Source organism: Oncorhynchus nerka, linkage group LG20 (genome assembly GCF_034236695.1).
Source record: "Oncorhynchus nerka isolate Pitt River linkage group LG20, Oner_Uvic_2.0, whole genome shotgun sequence".
Lineage (NCBI taxonomy): Eukaryota > Metazoa > Chordata > Actinopteri > Salmoniformes > Salmonidae > Oncorhynchus > Oncorhynchus nerka.
Genome location: NC_088415.1, coordinates 44606312 through 44619575, shown reverse-complemented (window position 1 = coordinate 44619575; position 13264 = coordinate 44606312). Strand labels below are relative to the sequence as shown.

At 44.0% G+C, this 13264-nt stretch overlaps 1 pseudogene across 1 annotated transcript; it reads left to right on the top strand.

Moving 5' to 3' along the window:
* The first annotated feature begins 6869 nt into the window (after nt 1–6869).
* Nucleotides 6870–12245, top strand: LOC115102638 (intermediate filament protein ON3-like; annotated as a pseudogene). Its single transcript, XR_010460183.1, has 8 exons — nt 6870–7531; nt 9480–9688; nt 9773–9929; nt 10042–10206; nt 10322–10447; nt 10573–10793; nt 10958–11019; nt 11146–12245. The product of XR_010460183.1 is annotated as an intermediate filament protein ON3-like (transcript).
* The last annotated feature ends 1019 nt before the right edge of the window (nt 12246–13264 follow it).

Genomic DNA, 13264 nt, shown 5'->3' with positions numbered 1-13264 from the left:
TTGGGATCATTGTCATGCTGAAAGACCCAGCCACGTTTCATCTTTAATGTCCTTGCTGATGGAAGGAGGTTTTCACTCAAAATCTCACGATACATGGCCCCATTCATTCTTTCCTTTACACGGATCAGTCGTCCTGGTCCCTTTGCAGAAAACCAGCCCCAATGCATGATGTTTCCACCCCCATGCTTCACAGTAGGTATGGTGTTCTTTGGATGCAACTCGGCATTCTTTATCCTCCAAACACGACGAGTTGAGTTTTTACCAAAAAGTTATATTTTGGTTTCAACTGACATTCTCCCAATCTTCTTCTGGATCATCCAAATGCTCTCTAGCAAACTTCAGACGGGCCTGGACATGTACTGGCTTAAGCAGGGGGACACATCTGGCACTGCAGGATTTGAGTCCCTGGCGGCGTAGTGTGTTACTGATGGTAGGCTTTGTTACTTTGGTCCCAGCTCTCTGCAGGTCATTCACTAGGTCCTCCCGTGTGGTTCTGGGATTTTTGCTCACCGTTCTTGTGATCATTTTGACACCACTGGGTGAGAACGTGCGTGAAGCCCCAGATCGAGGGAGATTATCAGTGGTCTTGTATGTCTTCCATTTCCTAATAATTGCTCCCACAGTTGATTTCTTCAAACCAAGCTGCTTACCTATTGCAGATTCAGTCTTCCCAGCCTGGTGCAGGTCTACAATTTGATTTCTGGTGTCCTTTGACAGCTCTTTGATCTTGGCCATAGTGGAGTTTGGAGTGTGACTGTTTGAGGTTGTGGACAGGTGTCTTTTATACTGATAACAAGTTCAAACAGGTGCCATTAATACAGGTAACGAGTGGAGGACAGAGGAGCTGTTACAGGTCTGTGAGAGCCAGAAATCTTGCTTGTTTGTAGGTGACCAAATACTTATTTTCCACCATAATTTGCAAATAAATTCATAAAAAATCCTACAATGTGATTTTCTTTTTTTTTTCTCATTTTGTCTGTCATAGTTGAAGTGTACCTATGATGAAAATTACAGGCCTCTCTCATATTTTTAAGTGGGAGAACTTGCACAATTGGTGGCTGACTAAATACTTTTTTTGCCCCACTGTATGTACAGTAGGGCCTGCACTTTATAATGTTCAGCTGAGTTAAATGAAGAACTCCCAAACACTGCCAGAGATGTGACATGCAATGATTCATTGAAAGTATAACAAAACAGTCCCTTAACATCAATAGTACTTCTTCTGCCAGAGGCTCATTTTACTCACATAATCACTCTAGCTTTTCTCATCAAATCTGCTGCCAAGTGCAGATAAACTGGATTTGAGCTGGGCTGTCACTGAAACACTCACAAGAGCATACCGCATGCAGCCTGTACCAACAGGCAAGCTGAAATGTCATATGTCATATCTGAGAAGATCAGATAAGATCATCTAGTAGCTGTACAACATTGCATCTTCTCAGCAATGCAACTCAAGTCAACAGTATAGTCACACAAGAGTCGTAGTCTCTTTATTATCCCCATGGGTGTCACGCCCTGACCATAGAGAGCCCTCTAGGTCAGAGCGTGACTAGGGGGTGTTCTAGTCATTTATTTTCTATGTTGGTGATTTGTATGGTTCTCAATTAGAGGCAGCTGGTAATCGTTGCCTCTAATTGGGGATCACATTTAGGAAGCACTTTCTCCCACCTGCTTTGTGGGATATTGTTTGTGTATGTGCTTGTTGAACTACGTTACGTGTCTTTGTTTGTTTGTTTGTTTGTTTGTTTGTTTGTTTGTTTGTTTGTTTGTTTGTTTGTTTGTTTGTTTGTTTGCTTGTTTGTTGAGAAGTTTCCCTTTGAATAAAGATGTGGAACTCAAATCACGCTGCGCCTTGGTCGGTCCATTCTAACAACCGTGACAATGGGGTAATTCATTTTGCCGGACATAGTAAAAACAATAGACACAAAAACAAAACAATATATACAACACACAGAATGTAAACATCTAAACTAGACATGAAAAGAGAGTCAGTCTGTACCTTAACAGTACAGTACTACAGCTTATTGAGAAAGCTGATAGCAGCTGGGATGAAGTAGAGCAGGATTCCCCAACTGGCCCCCCAAGTTTTCTGGCGCACACAGAGAAAATTATTTTATATAGAGGTGCTGACTAACGGCAAATAAACTATAAGCTCTAAAACATTAAGAGTCACACACAATATATAAACTCCCAGTAATTTATTGGGTAAATCACCAACGTTTCGGCATGACTGTGCCTTCAAATGTAATAAATGTTTTGTTGTTGGACATAAAAGATTGTAAAAATACCAGCAAATCAATTCCAAGCGATTTACATTTTGGAAATCTATTCCAAGGTGTTCTCACGCATAATAGAGAGATATTCGTTGAGTGTACAAAACATTAGGATTAGGAATTTCTAATATTCAGTTGCACCCTTTTTCCGTCAGAACAGCTTCAATTCTTCGGGGCATGGACTCTTTCAAGGTATCGAAAGCATTCCACATTATGGAATGGCCCATGTTGACTCCAATGCTTGCCACAGTTGTGTCACGTTGGCTGGATATCCTTTGGGTGGTGGACCATTCTTAATACACACTCAAACCGGTGCGCCTAGAACCCACTACCATACCCCGTTCAAAGGCACTTAAATCTTGGTCTTGTCCATTCATTCTCTGAATGGCGCACATACACAATAAATGTCTAAATTGTCTCAAGGCTTAAAAATCCTTTAACCTGTCTGCTCCCCTTCATCTACACTAACTGAAGTGGATTTAACAAGTGACATCAATAAGGGATCATAGTTTTCACCTGGATTTACCTGGTCAGTCTATAGTCACACAAGAGTCGTAGTCTCTTTATTATCCCCATGGGTGTCACGCCATGTACTGTATGTACAGTAGGTCATGGAAAGAGCAGGTGGTCCTAATGTTTTGTACACACAGTGCATGTGATCATACACAACCAATGTAAGCAAGGTTTTTAAATTATTATGTTTAAGTCAAATGTTATATTTGTTTGGTCTTTTTGCAGTCAATTTGCAGAAACACAAATGATTTGCAATTATGTTCCTGCCCCCCCATCCGCTGAAGAAAGAATTGGCCTGTGGCTGAATCTAATTGGTGATCCCTGAACTAGAGTTTAGACCTAGGGCGCCTGTATCTGCACTCAGGGAACCAACGAAAATTCACCAAACAGGGGATGCTAGGAGTGCCTCAAAATGGATTGCACATTACGTTTGACAGGTGTCTGATACAGGTGAATAAATTCATACCAATGATCCTGCTACCTAGTTTCACAATATTACCCAGCCTGTTCTTGCTCTCTAGGTTTAGATTACTGAACCAGCAGATCATATTGAGTGTTAGCTCTTGTGTATGAGCATTCATATACAATACTGTATTTGCCTAAGGTACATTTGCTTACAACCATACTGTAAAGACCATGCAGACCTTTAAATTGATATGGCATTGACAATGTCTCCGATATCAGGTTTCCTTTTTCTGACATTACCATGTTTGGGAATAAAATGTTCTTAGAAGCCCTATGTGTGTGTGTGTGATGGTGTGTTGAGTGTGTACCTTCCATTTGGGTGAAATACACCTGCACCCTGCAGACATTTTAGGTGTACTACGGAGAGAGGGATGTATCCGCCTGTGCCAAGTCTGAACAAGTATTTGGTGGTTATTTGAATAAATCTTGACAGGTACTTTGTTCTCACTTTTACTACCGCAGTCTTTTCTTCTAAACTGTCAATGAAATAGTTCCGTTTTTGAATAATAAACTTGAAATAGCCTTTAAGGTATAGGACCATTTACAGTAAAATAATAAACCACTGAATGTTGGATACAGTGTGATAGCAAAAAAACTTTTCAGGATGTTGGCATCTTTTAGCACCAAAGCGATAAGTGGTATGCTTCCCCCTGGCAGCCCATGCAGTAACAGGCCAACACACATAACACAGCCAATGCCATAGATTATGACTGAAAGGATTAGGGCTTACAACCACCTCTCCTCACCTCAGCTTCTCTCCTATGCCTTTCACCAGGAGATGATGAGCCGATTAACAAACCAAATTCATACATGATGCTACTTGTCGGGACAATAATGAATCATAGCCTTGATATTTCTGTTATTAAGGCACTGTCAAATTTGCAGTAAACGGTGCCAAAAGTGGCGTCCCTTCAAAGCACCAACAACTCAACCCATAGTAAATATCTTTATCTGTGCTTTATCTCCCTGTGCTGGTTCTCTCTGTGGATGAGATCACTTACAGTATGTGTACCGACAGCACTGAGCTCACCATGTTTTGACTTGACAGGGTAACTATAGCAACACAAGGCCTACAGTCAATCCTAGATGTATAACTTCTTCTATGGCTTTTCTGCATCCCCTGCTTATCTCAACTGCCATTCCACAGTCTAGCTCTTTTTCAACCTTTCGTCGTTCCCTCAACCAAGACCAAGAGTAGCCCTAGATCAACTCTCCGCAACCACAAGACAGAAAACATACAGGAGAGAGGTTGAGACAGAGGCAGCATTAACCCCCTGTGCTGCAACGCCCCCTACAGAACGTGTTGATCAGAATGTAGTGTCAACGTATCTCTGTCACGCCACTATGAGGTAGGAAGAGCCCTAAGGATAGCACTGCAGAAATATAACCCACGTGATAATTGTGGATGTATCAATCTGTATATATGTAATAAAAGTGTCGTAGACCCAACACCAATGAATGTCAACAAAACATCCTAACTATTCTCAGGCAAAATGATGGCCAGTCCAGTCTCCAGGATGACTCAGTCCAGTCTGTGTCCATGAGTGAAACATTGAGCAGAGAACAGAGATGTGTTTGTTTTTCCAGACAGTCCTAGTCTCTGTTGAGATGAGAAAGATGATAGCCTCTTCTGGTGAGAGATTAGGCGTGGTACAGTCTTCAGCAAATGTTACTCACTCAACATTTCCAGCAACCAGTACGCTATGCTATACTATACCGTCCATGTAGCAGTGGAGGCTGCTGAGGGGAGGATGGCTGATAACAATTTCAGAACGGAGCCATGTGGAAACCATGTGTTTGAATGTCACTACCATTCAAAAGTTTGGGGTCACTTAGAAATGTCTTTGTTTTTGAAAGAAAAGCACATTTTTTTGTCCATTAAAATAACATCAAATTGATCAGAAATACAGTGTAGACATTGTTAATGTTGTAAATGACTATTGTAGCTGGAAACTGATTATTTTTTATGGAATATCTACACAGGCGTACAGAGGCCCATTGTCAGCAACCATCACTCCTGTGTTCCAATGGCACGTTGTGTTAGCTAATCCAAGTTGATCATTTTTAAAGGCTAACTGATCAATAGAAAACCCTTTATGTTAGCACAGCTGAAAACTGTTCTGATTAAAGAAGCAATTAAACTGGCCTTCTTTAGACGAGTTAAGTATCTGGAGCATCAGTATTTGTGTGTTCAATTATAGGTTCAAAATGGCAGAAACAAAGACCTTTCTTCTGAAACTTGTCAGTCTTGTTCTGAAAAAAAAGGCTATTCCATGTGAGAAATTGCCAAGAAACTGAAGATCTCGTACAGCGCTGTGTACAGCAGACGCCTCACAAGTCCTCAACTTGCAGCTTCATAAAATAGTACCCGCAAACACCAGTCTCAATGTCAACAGTGAAGGGGTGACTCCGGGATGCTGGCCTTCTAGGCAGAGTTCCTCTGTCCAGTGTCTGTGTTCTTTTGCCCATCTTAATCTTTTATTTTTATTGGCCAGTCTGAGATATGTCTTTTTCTTTGCAACTCTGCCTAGAAGACCAGCATCCCGGAGTCGCATTTTCATTGTGGGGCTTCCCACTCCTCTGTCTATTCTGGTTAGGGCCAGTTTGCCCTGTTCTGTGAAGGGAGTAGTACACAGCGTTGTACGAGCTCTTCAGTTTCTTGGCAATTTCTCACATGGATTAGCCTTCATTGCTCAGAACAAGAATAGACTGGCGAGTTTCAGAAGAAAGGTCTTTATTTCTGGCCATTTTGAGCCTGTAATCGAACCCACAAATGCTGATGCTCCAGATACTCAACAAGTCTAAAGAAGGCCAGTTTTATTGCTTATTTAATCAGAACAACAGTTTTCAGCTGTGCTAACATCATTTCAAAAGGGTTTTCTAATGATCAATTATCCTTTTAAAATGATAAACTTGGATTAGCTAACACAACATGCCATTGGAACACAGGAGTGATGGTTGCTGATAATGGGCCTCTGTACGCCTATGTAGATATTCCATAAAGAAATTATCCGTTTCCAGCTACAATAGTCATTTACAACATTAACAATGTCTACACTGTATTTCTGATCAACTTGATGTTATTTTAATGGACAAAAAAATTGCTTTTCTTTCAAAAACAAAGACATTTTTAAGTGAACCCAAACTTTTGAACGGTAGTGTAGTTGTTACCATTCCACCAATTCCACTCCAACCATTACCACAAGCCTTTTCTGCCCAATTAAGGTGCTACCAACCTCCTGTGCCATGCAGATATTAGTCTGTGCTACCAACCTCCTGTGCTAAAAATCCAGATTAAACTATGCGATGAACATTTAGTCTTCACATGAGAAAGTAATGACTCTGAGCAACCTCGTCCGCTCTCTCCCCAGCACTAACTGAATGGGTTTGTCAGTCTTGCTTTCCCCGCCTCTCCCCTGGGGTCCTTCTGCCATTCCTCTGTGTTAGCACCTGGGTGTGCCGGAGCCTGATCAGTTTACAGGGTCTGGCACGGATACCTGTCTGACGAGCTCGATCACTCCAACCCTTCAGTCTCCAGGTGCGACAGCTAGGAGGCAGGCCGATGCTGGGGAGGAGCCCTGTACCAGACAGGTAGATATAAGCCATCTGCCACCAGAGAGGAGTCACTCAGAGGGGCTTGACCTTCCTCTTAGTAAGCGCACCTGCTTCACCAATCCTCTCTGTCTCTCTCTCTCTCCTTTTCTTTTACTCCCATCAGAGGATCAGAAAAGCTGCAACCATGAGTTACAGGAGCAGTGGCAGCATGAGCGGAGGCTTCAGCTCCGGCGGAGGATTCAGCTCCGGTGGCGGTGGCGGCGGCACTGTGAGGAAGAGCTTCTCAAGCTTCTCCTCCTCAGCAGCCCCTATGGGCTCCAGCCGTATTAGCAGCTCATCAGTTAGACGCTCCGGAGGCGGTGGTGGGGGCGGCTTCGTCATGGGCGGTGGTGGAAGTGGAGGAGGCTCCAGCTTCAGCTATATGAGCAGTGGTGGAGGCATGCGGCGGCGGCGGTGGAGGCTTTGGTATGGGTGGCGGCGGTGGGGGCTTCGGCCTTGGTGGCGGCGGTGGAGGCTTTGGCCTGGGTGGCGGTGGTGGAGGCTTCGGTGGAGGTGCAGGCTTCGGCATGGGTGGTTGCTTCCCCCCCATCACAGCTGTCACAGTCAACTCAAGCCTGCTTGCCCCCCTCAACCTGGAGATCGACCCCAACATCCAGACCGTCCGCACCAATGAAAAAGATCAGATCAAGGGCCTCAACAACCGCTTTGCCTCCTTCATCGACAAGGTCAGTACACCTTTATTCTCTTAAAGCCCTTCAATTTAAGAGGATGTTAAACATATAAAGTATGCCATGACTATGGGCCTGTCCAAGTAAATTAAAATATGTTGCATTGCTCCTCACCTACCATATGCCAGCATAAACAGGGTACAGATATGCTGCTAAGGAGATACCTCAAAGGGATACTGCAAAGTATCTGGAAAAGGACACTTTGCAATAGCAGTTTATGGCTGGGATGTTGTTTTATGGTACTGGCTGCAAATAGCACACCTGAAACCCCACCTCTTTAAGGAATACCTAGGATAGGATAAAGTAATCCTTCTCACCCCCCTTAGATGCACTATTGTAAAGTGGCTGCTCCACTGGATGTCATAAGGTGAATGCACCAATTTGTAAGTCGCTCTGGATAAGAGCGTCTGCTAAATGACTTAAATGTAAATGTAAATGTGAATAGTTTCAAGGCTGTGTCTCTTGTGTGCTACTGTAGGGCTCATGAAATATTTCACAGCCACTGATAACGCAGCCCCCGGGAAAACCGGGCCGTATAGGATCCAGTTAGAACTGGCTCTGAAAACAAATACACAGAATGACATAGTGACTGCATCCTCAGCCTGAATGTATTAACAGGGGCATATCACCTTATCACAGGTGGTCAAAGTCCTAATGTGCAGCCAGTTGCATCGGAACTGACAGTTGAGTCGTTTTCTTTGGCCGTAATTGCCCTGGCTCTGTGAGTATGGGAGTGGGAGTGAGTTTGGAAACCATAGCCCAAGCGGATCGTATGACCACGAGGGAAGGGATCGGGTTATAATAGCCCCATTCCCATGGCAGCAGGAAGGGACTCACTGGCTTTCAATAGAATGCTATGTCTCGGATGGTGCACCTGAGAGTTTATCCTCTCTCCCATCTCTCCCTCACAACCTGCAGAGACACAGACACACACCTGCACAAAGTTGAAGCTGATACGGCTAATAATATACTTTATCCATATGTCTGAAACAGCAAGGAGTTGTGTTAAATTAAAGGTTCTTCCTAAACACTTTCATCGTTCAGACAGCAGCACGATAGACAATAGTGAAAATCAGACATTTCCTCAAGGGAGAGTTAGAAACACACCCTGTTAGTGAAACTGCACAGTCAGCTTTTCATAGACTCTAACCACACCTGCTTTTATTTTGAATGAATGGACAGATTCAATTAAATTACCTCATTTGCCTTCTTCTGCAAAACAATTGTATTTACCTTGTGCAAGGTAACATACAACAATTAACCCTTAATTCCACTGCTGTTACAGTCACAAATCATTAAATGCAGGTCATTCTCAAATTCTGCAGAATGCCTTATAATTACAGTGCATGGCAGCAGGTAAGTTCATTCACTAAGAGGCGATTCCACCTCAGGCTAAAGCGGGGAAACCCAGCCATATCTGCTGGGACTTGCTATTACTTAGAATAAGGGGGGCTAAAGCGTGGCAGGCTTAGACATCTCCCTCCCGCCTCAGGGATGTGCAGCCTCACCCATGTACCTCACATGGAAGGTATCTTCTGAGAGCGAGATATAAAGTGGATAGATCTCTTCATGTCTGCCCCAGCCCTTAGGGAATGACTCAGCTCAGTACAATAGGCTATGGAGGGCTGTGTGTGCAAGTCACTCCTTTTTTACAGAGGTGTGGAAGAATGCCAGCTCTGTCTGAGAAAGTCCCAATAAAAACTTCAAGCAGACCGTTTTTATTACCTCAGTGAATGTAAGTCTAATCTTGAACCACTACATAAATCCACAAGTAAACCTTGCCAGGGAGCTGTTGCCAAGGCAACATCACATGATACAACTGGATATGACATAATATGACATAACCCAAGTTAAATTCTCAACGTAATGGAAGATGTGTGCCAACCTGGTTCTAGCAGTACATATGACCTGGTTGTAACTATTATATGTCTCTCTCTACACACAGGTACGCTTCCTGGAACAGCAGAACAAGATGCTGGAGACTAAGTGGAGCCTCCTGCAGGACCAGACCACCACCCGCTCCAACATTGATGCCATGTTTGAGGCCTACATTGCCAACCTGCGCAGACAGCTCGACGGCCTGGGAGGAGAGAAGGTCAAGATGGAAGGAGAGCTGACAAACATGCAGGGTCTGGTGGAGGACTTCAAGAACAAGTAAGTTTTACACAAGACATTGTATGAATGTTCTAACTGTCCTACATGCTGGCCCATGTAACCATTGGTAATCTGTTTTTCCAGATATGAAGATGAAATCAACAAGCGTGCCGCAGTGGAGAACGAGTTTGTCCTCCTCAAGAAGGATGTTGATGGTGCCTACATGAACAAGGTTGAGTTGGAGGCCAAGGTCGATGCCCTTCAGGATGAGATCAACTTCCTCAGGGCCATCTATGAAGCGGTGAGGGCCATGTCAAACCACAAAAAGCTTAGTTTTCGAAGCGCTGTGATATGAACAAAAAATCATCGACATCATGGCTTTCCTGACGTCCTTCTCTCTCATCTCTCTCAAGGAGCTGAGTGAGCTGCAGGGACAGATTAAGGACACCTCAGTGGTGGTGGAGATGGACAACAGCCGTAACCTGGACATGGACTCCATTGTGGCTGAAGTGCGCGCCCAGTATGAGGACATCGCCAACCGCAGCAGAGCCGAGGCCGAGTCATGGTACAAGCAGAAGGTATGAGGAGACTTAAGTATATTTCTATGGATTTCCTATAAATGAGAGGTGCAGTAAAATATAATACAGAGGCTTCTGACTGACTAATGACTGTGCCAATCCTCTCATCCTTCAGTTTGAGGAGATGCAGTCCTCTGCAGGACAACATGGGGATGATCTGCGCAACACCAAGTCAGAGATTGCCGAGCTGAACCGCATGATCAGCCGTCTCCAAAACGAGATCGAAAACGTCAAAGGACAGGTATGTACAGTATGCTGGCAAATGACGGTCAATTCAAAATAGCACCAGGTCTGGCACAACACTAACATTCAATTAAGTGAAAACATCAATCTTACTTCTGATCTTGTCTTTTCTTTACCTGGTAGCGTTCTACCCTTGAAGGCCAGATCGCAGAGGCTGAGGAGCGCGGGGAGATGGCAGTGAAGGACGCCAAGCTCCGCATCAGAGACCTAGAGGATGCCCTACAGAGAGCCAAGCAGGACATGGCCCGGCAAGTGCGTGAATACCAGGAGCTGATGAACGTCAAACTGGCCCTGGACATTGAGATCGCCACCTACAGGAAACTGCTGGAAGGAGAGGAGGACAGGTGAGCACAGGATCAAATATAGACATTGTGAAACAACACGAGACAAATGCATGGCTAGGAAATGTAAAGGCACAAGAAATGGAAAATCTTCTAGATGCAGTCAGCTCTTTCACTATAGTACATGCTTAGAGATGATGTCAACTAATCTATAAATCTTTACAAAGAATTACCTCTGGAGGGGGAACGGCAACCATCCACATAACCTCCGGCAGCAGCGGTGGTGGCGGTAAGAACTTCATACATATGCATTTAAATTCAGTTGGACAAGAAAAATAAAATAATACTTGTAGGTCTGATTATCACCATCATCAGTCCAAGTATAGACTTTTCTCCTACCATCTTTCTCTCCCAGGCGGAGGTGGTGGATTCGGCATGGGCGGAGGCGGCGGAGGAGGCGGAGGAGGCGGTGGCTTCGGATATGGCGGCGGCAGTGGCATGTCCATGAGAAGCGGTGGTGGCGGCAGTGGCTTTGGCATGAGCGGCGGCGGTGGCGGCAGTGGCTATGGCATGAGCAGCGGTGGTGGTGGCGGCGTGTCCATGTCCCGCTCCTCCATGACCTCCACATCAAGACGTTTCTAAACACAGGAGTCTGTATGTCTGTCCCCACCTCCCCCTCTCCTCTCCCTCCACAACCAAAACAAGCTACAAACTCCTCCTGTCACATGCAGGCACAGAGCGTCCACTGATCTACACTATAACTCAGGATGGGCTGTTAAATCTGACCCCTCCTTAGCTGCATATTCCCCATAGTTACTGGCTGGTAGCGAATAGTCGATGATATCAGAGGATGCACTTTGAATGCTGACAGATCTTTTTTATCCCAATGTTTCCAGTGTTTTTAGTCCTGCTACCTCTTCAGAATCCTGTCCCTAACAGATTCAGATCATAGCCCTTAAAGATAGAGGCAGTGATAGTAAGAACCGGAAGCAGAGAATTACGTCTGCTCCCTCTTCAGTCAGCCTGTCTTTAACTTGCTGGATGGTGCCTGTCATGGTGACACAACATTGGTTGGCGGTGCTGTGACAGTGCATCTTCATAAGGCAACACTAGTTTCTCATCGCACACAACATAGCGGCAGTCTCCAAATGAGCCGGCAAGGCAGGTGCCATGTTGTTCACTAGATGTTGAGACAACTGACAGTACAACATGCCCCTACCCCCTGTGTTCCACGGCCCTCATATTGCTGTGCATTATGGTGAATGCCAGATCAACTTAAGCAGCTATACTAAAGTGGCACCCCCTTTCTCTGGGGTAAACAATCTAGCGTTAACTCTTAATTCTCCCTTTCCTAGGGACAATGGGTTCTCCACTGAGGTTTGCAAACAGTGTTTGGTTCTGTTTTTCTTTTCATTCTGATCAAAAAGGGATGACTGGTACACCCAGATTTATTGAATGTAATTGATCATGTGTCATCAACTAAACATCCTGAATAAATCTGAGTTTTATAAAATACTTGTGTTGAACATTTTTCTTCTGACTGTATATAGGGGTGGCAGGTAGCCTAGTGGTTAGAGTATTGGGCCAGTAACCAAAAGGCTGCTGGATTGAATCCCCGAGCTGGTAAAAGGTCAAATCTGTCGTTGTACCCCTGAACAAGGCAGGTAACCCACTGTTTCCCGGTACGTCGTCCTTGTAAATAAGAATTTGTTCTTAACTGACTTGCTTAGTTAATAAAATGTTCTATTTACATAGACGGTCAGACAATTGGGTAGAAAATAGCTCTAGATTCGGGGTCAGATGAGTATCATTCAGAAGAATGAGACACAATGACGTTACTGACAGGGCTGATAGGATTACTTAAAGCAACAACAGTATTCAAATTGTCAGTTGAGTATCCATCAGAAGAAGGAGAAACAATGACGTTACTGACAGGGCTGATAGGATTACTTAAAGCAACAACAGTATAAATGTTCTTAAAGAGTTAACTTAATTTAAATGAACTCAAACACTGTAAAATGCCTTCTTGACAGTTTAATCCACTTTGGCAAGTAAACGTAAAAACGTAATCCTTACGACTCAACACCTTGTATTTATTTAATGCCCATGGATAAAAGCTGTTACACGGTGCATACCCAGATAATATATAACCGTTAAGGCCTCTGACACAACGTAAAGGGATCTATCATCACTAGAAACTATAGATAAACGCCAAGTTATTAAAGGGATAGTTCACCCAAATTACATTTTTTTTTTCCCCCTTACCCTGTAAGCAGTCTATGGACAAGGTATGCTATACTTTGGTTTTGTTTACCTGGGAGTTGTTTCAAATGCTGCCTTTTTAGCATTTGTGTCAGAAATCCAATGCAAGTCAATGGCACCTGTATTAGCATTTCCGTGCTTCATGCTGTCATACCTTGTCCATAAACTGCTTACAGGGTAACAATACCAATATATAATATAAATACTTATATCTGCTTCAATTTCGACAGGTAGGCTACAGGCAGACAACTTTAACTAACGTAAGATATGCA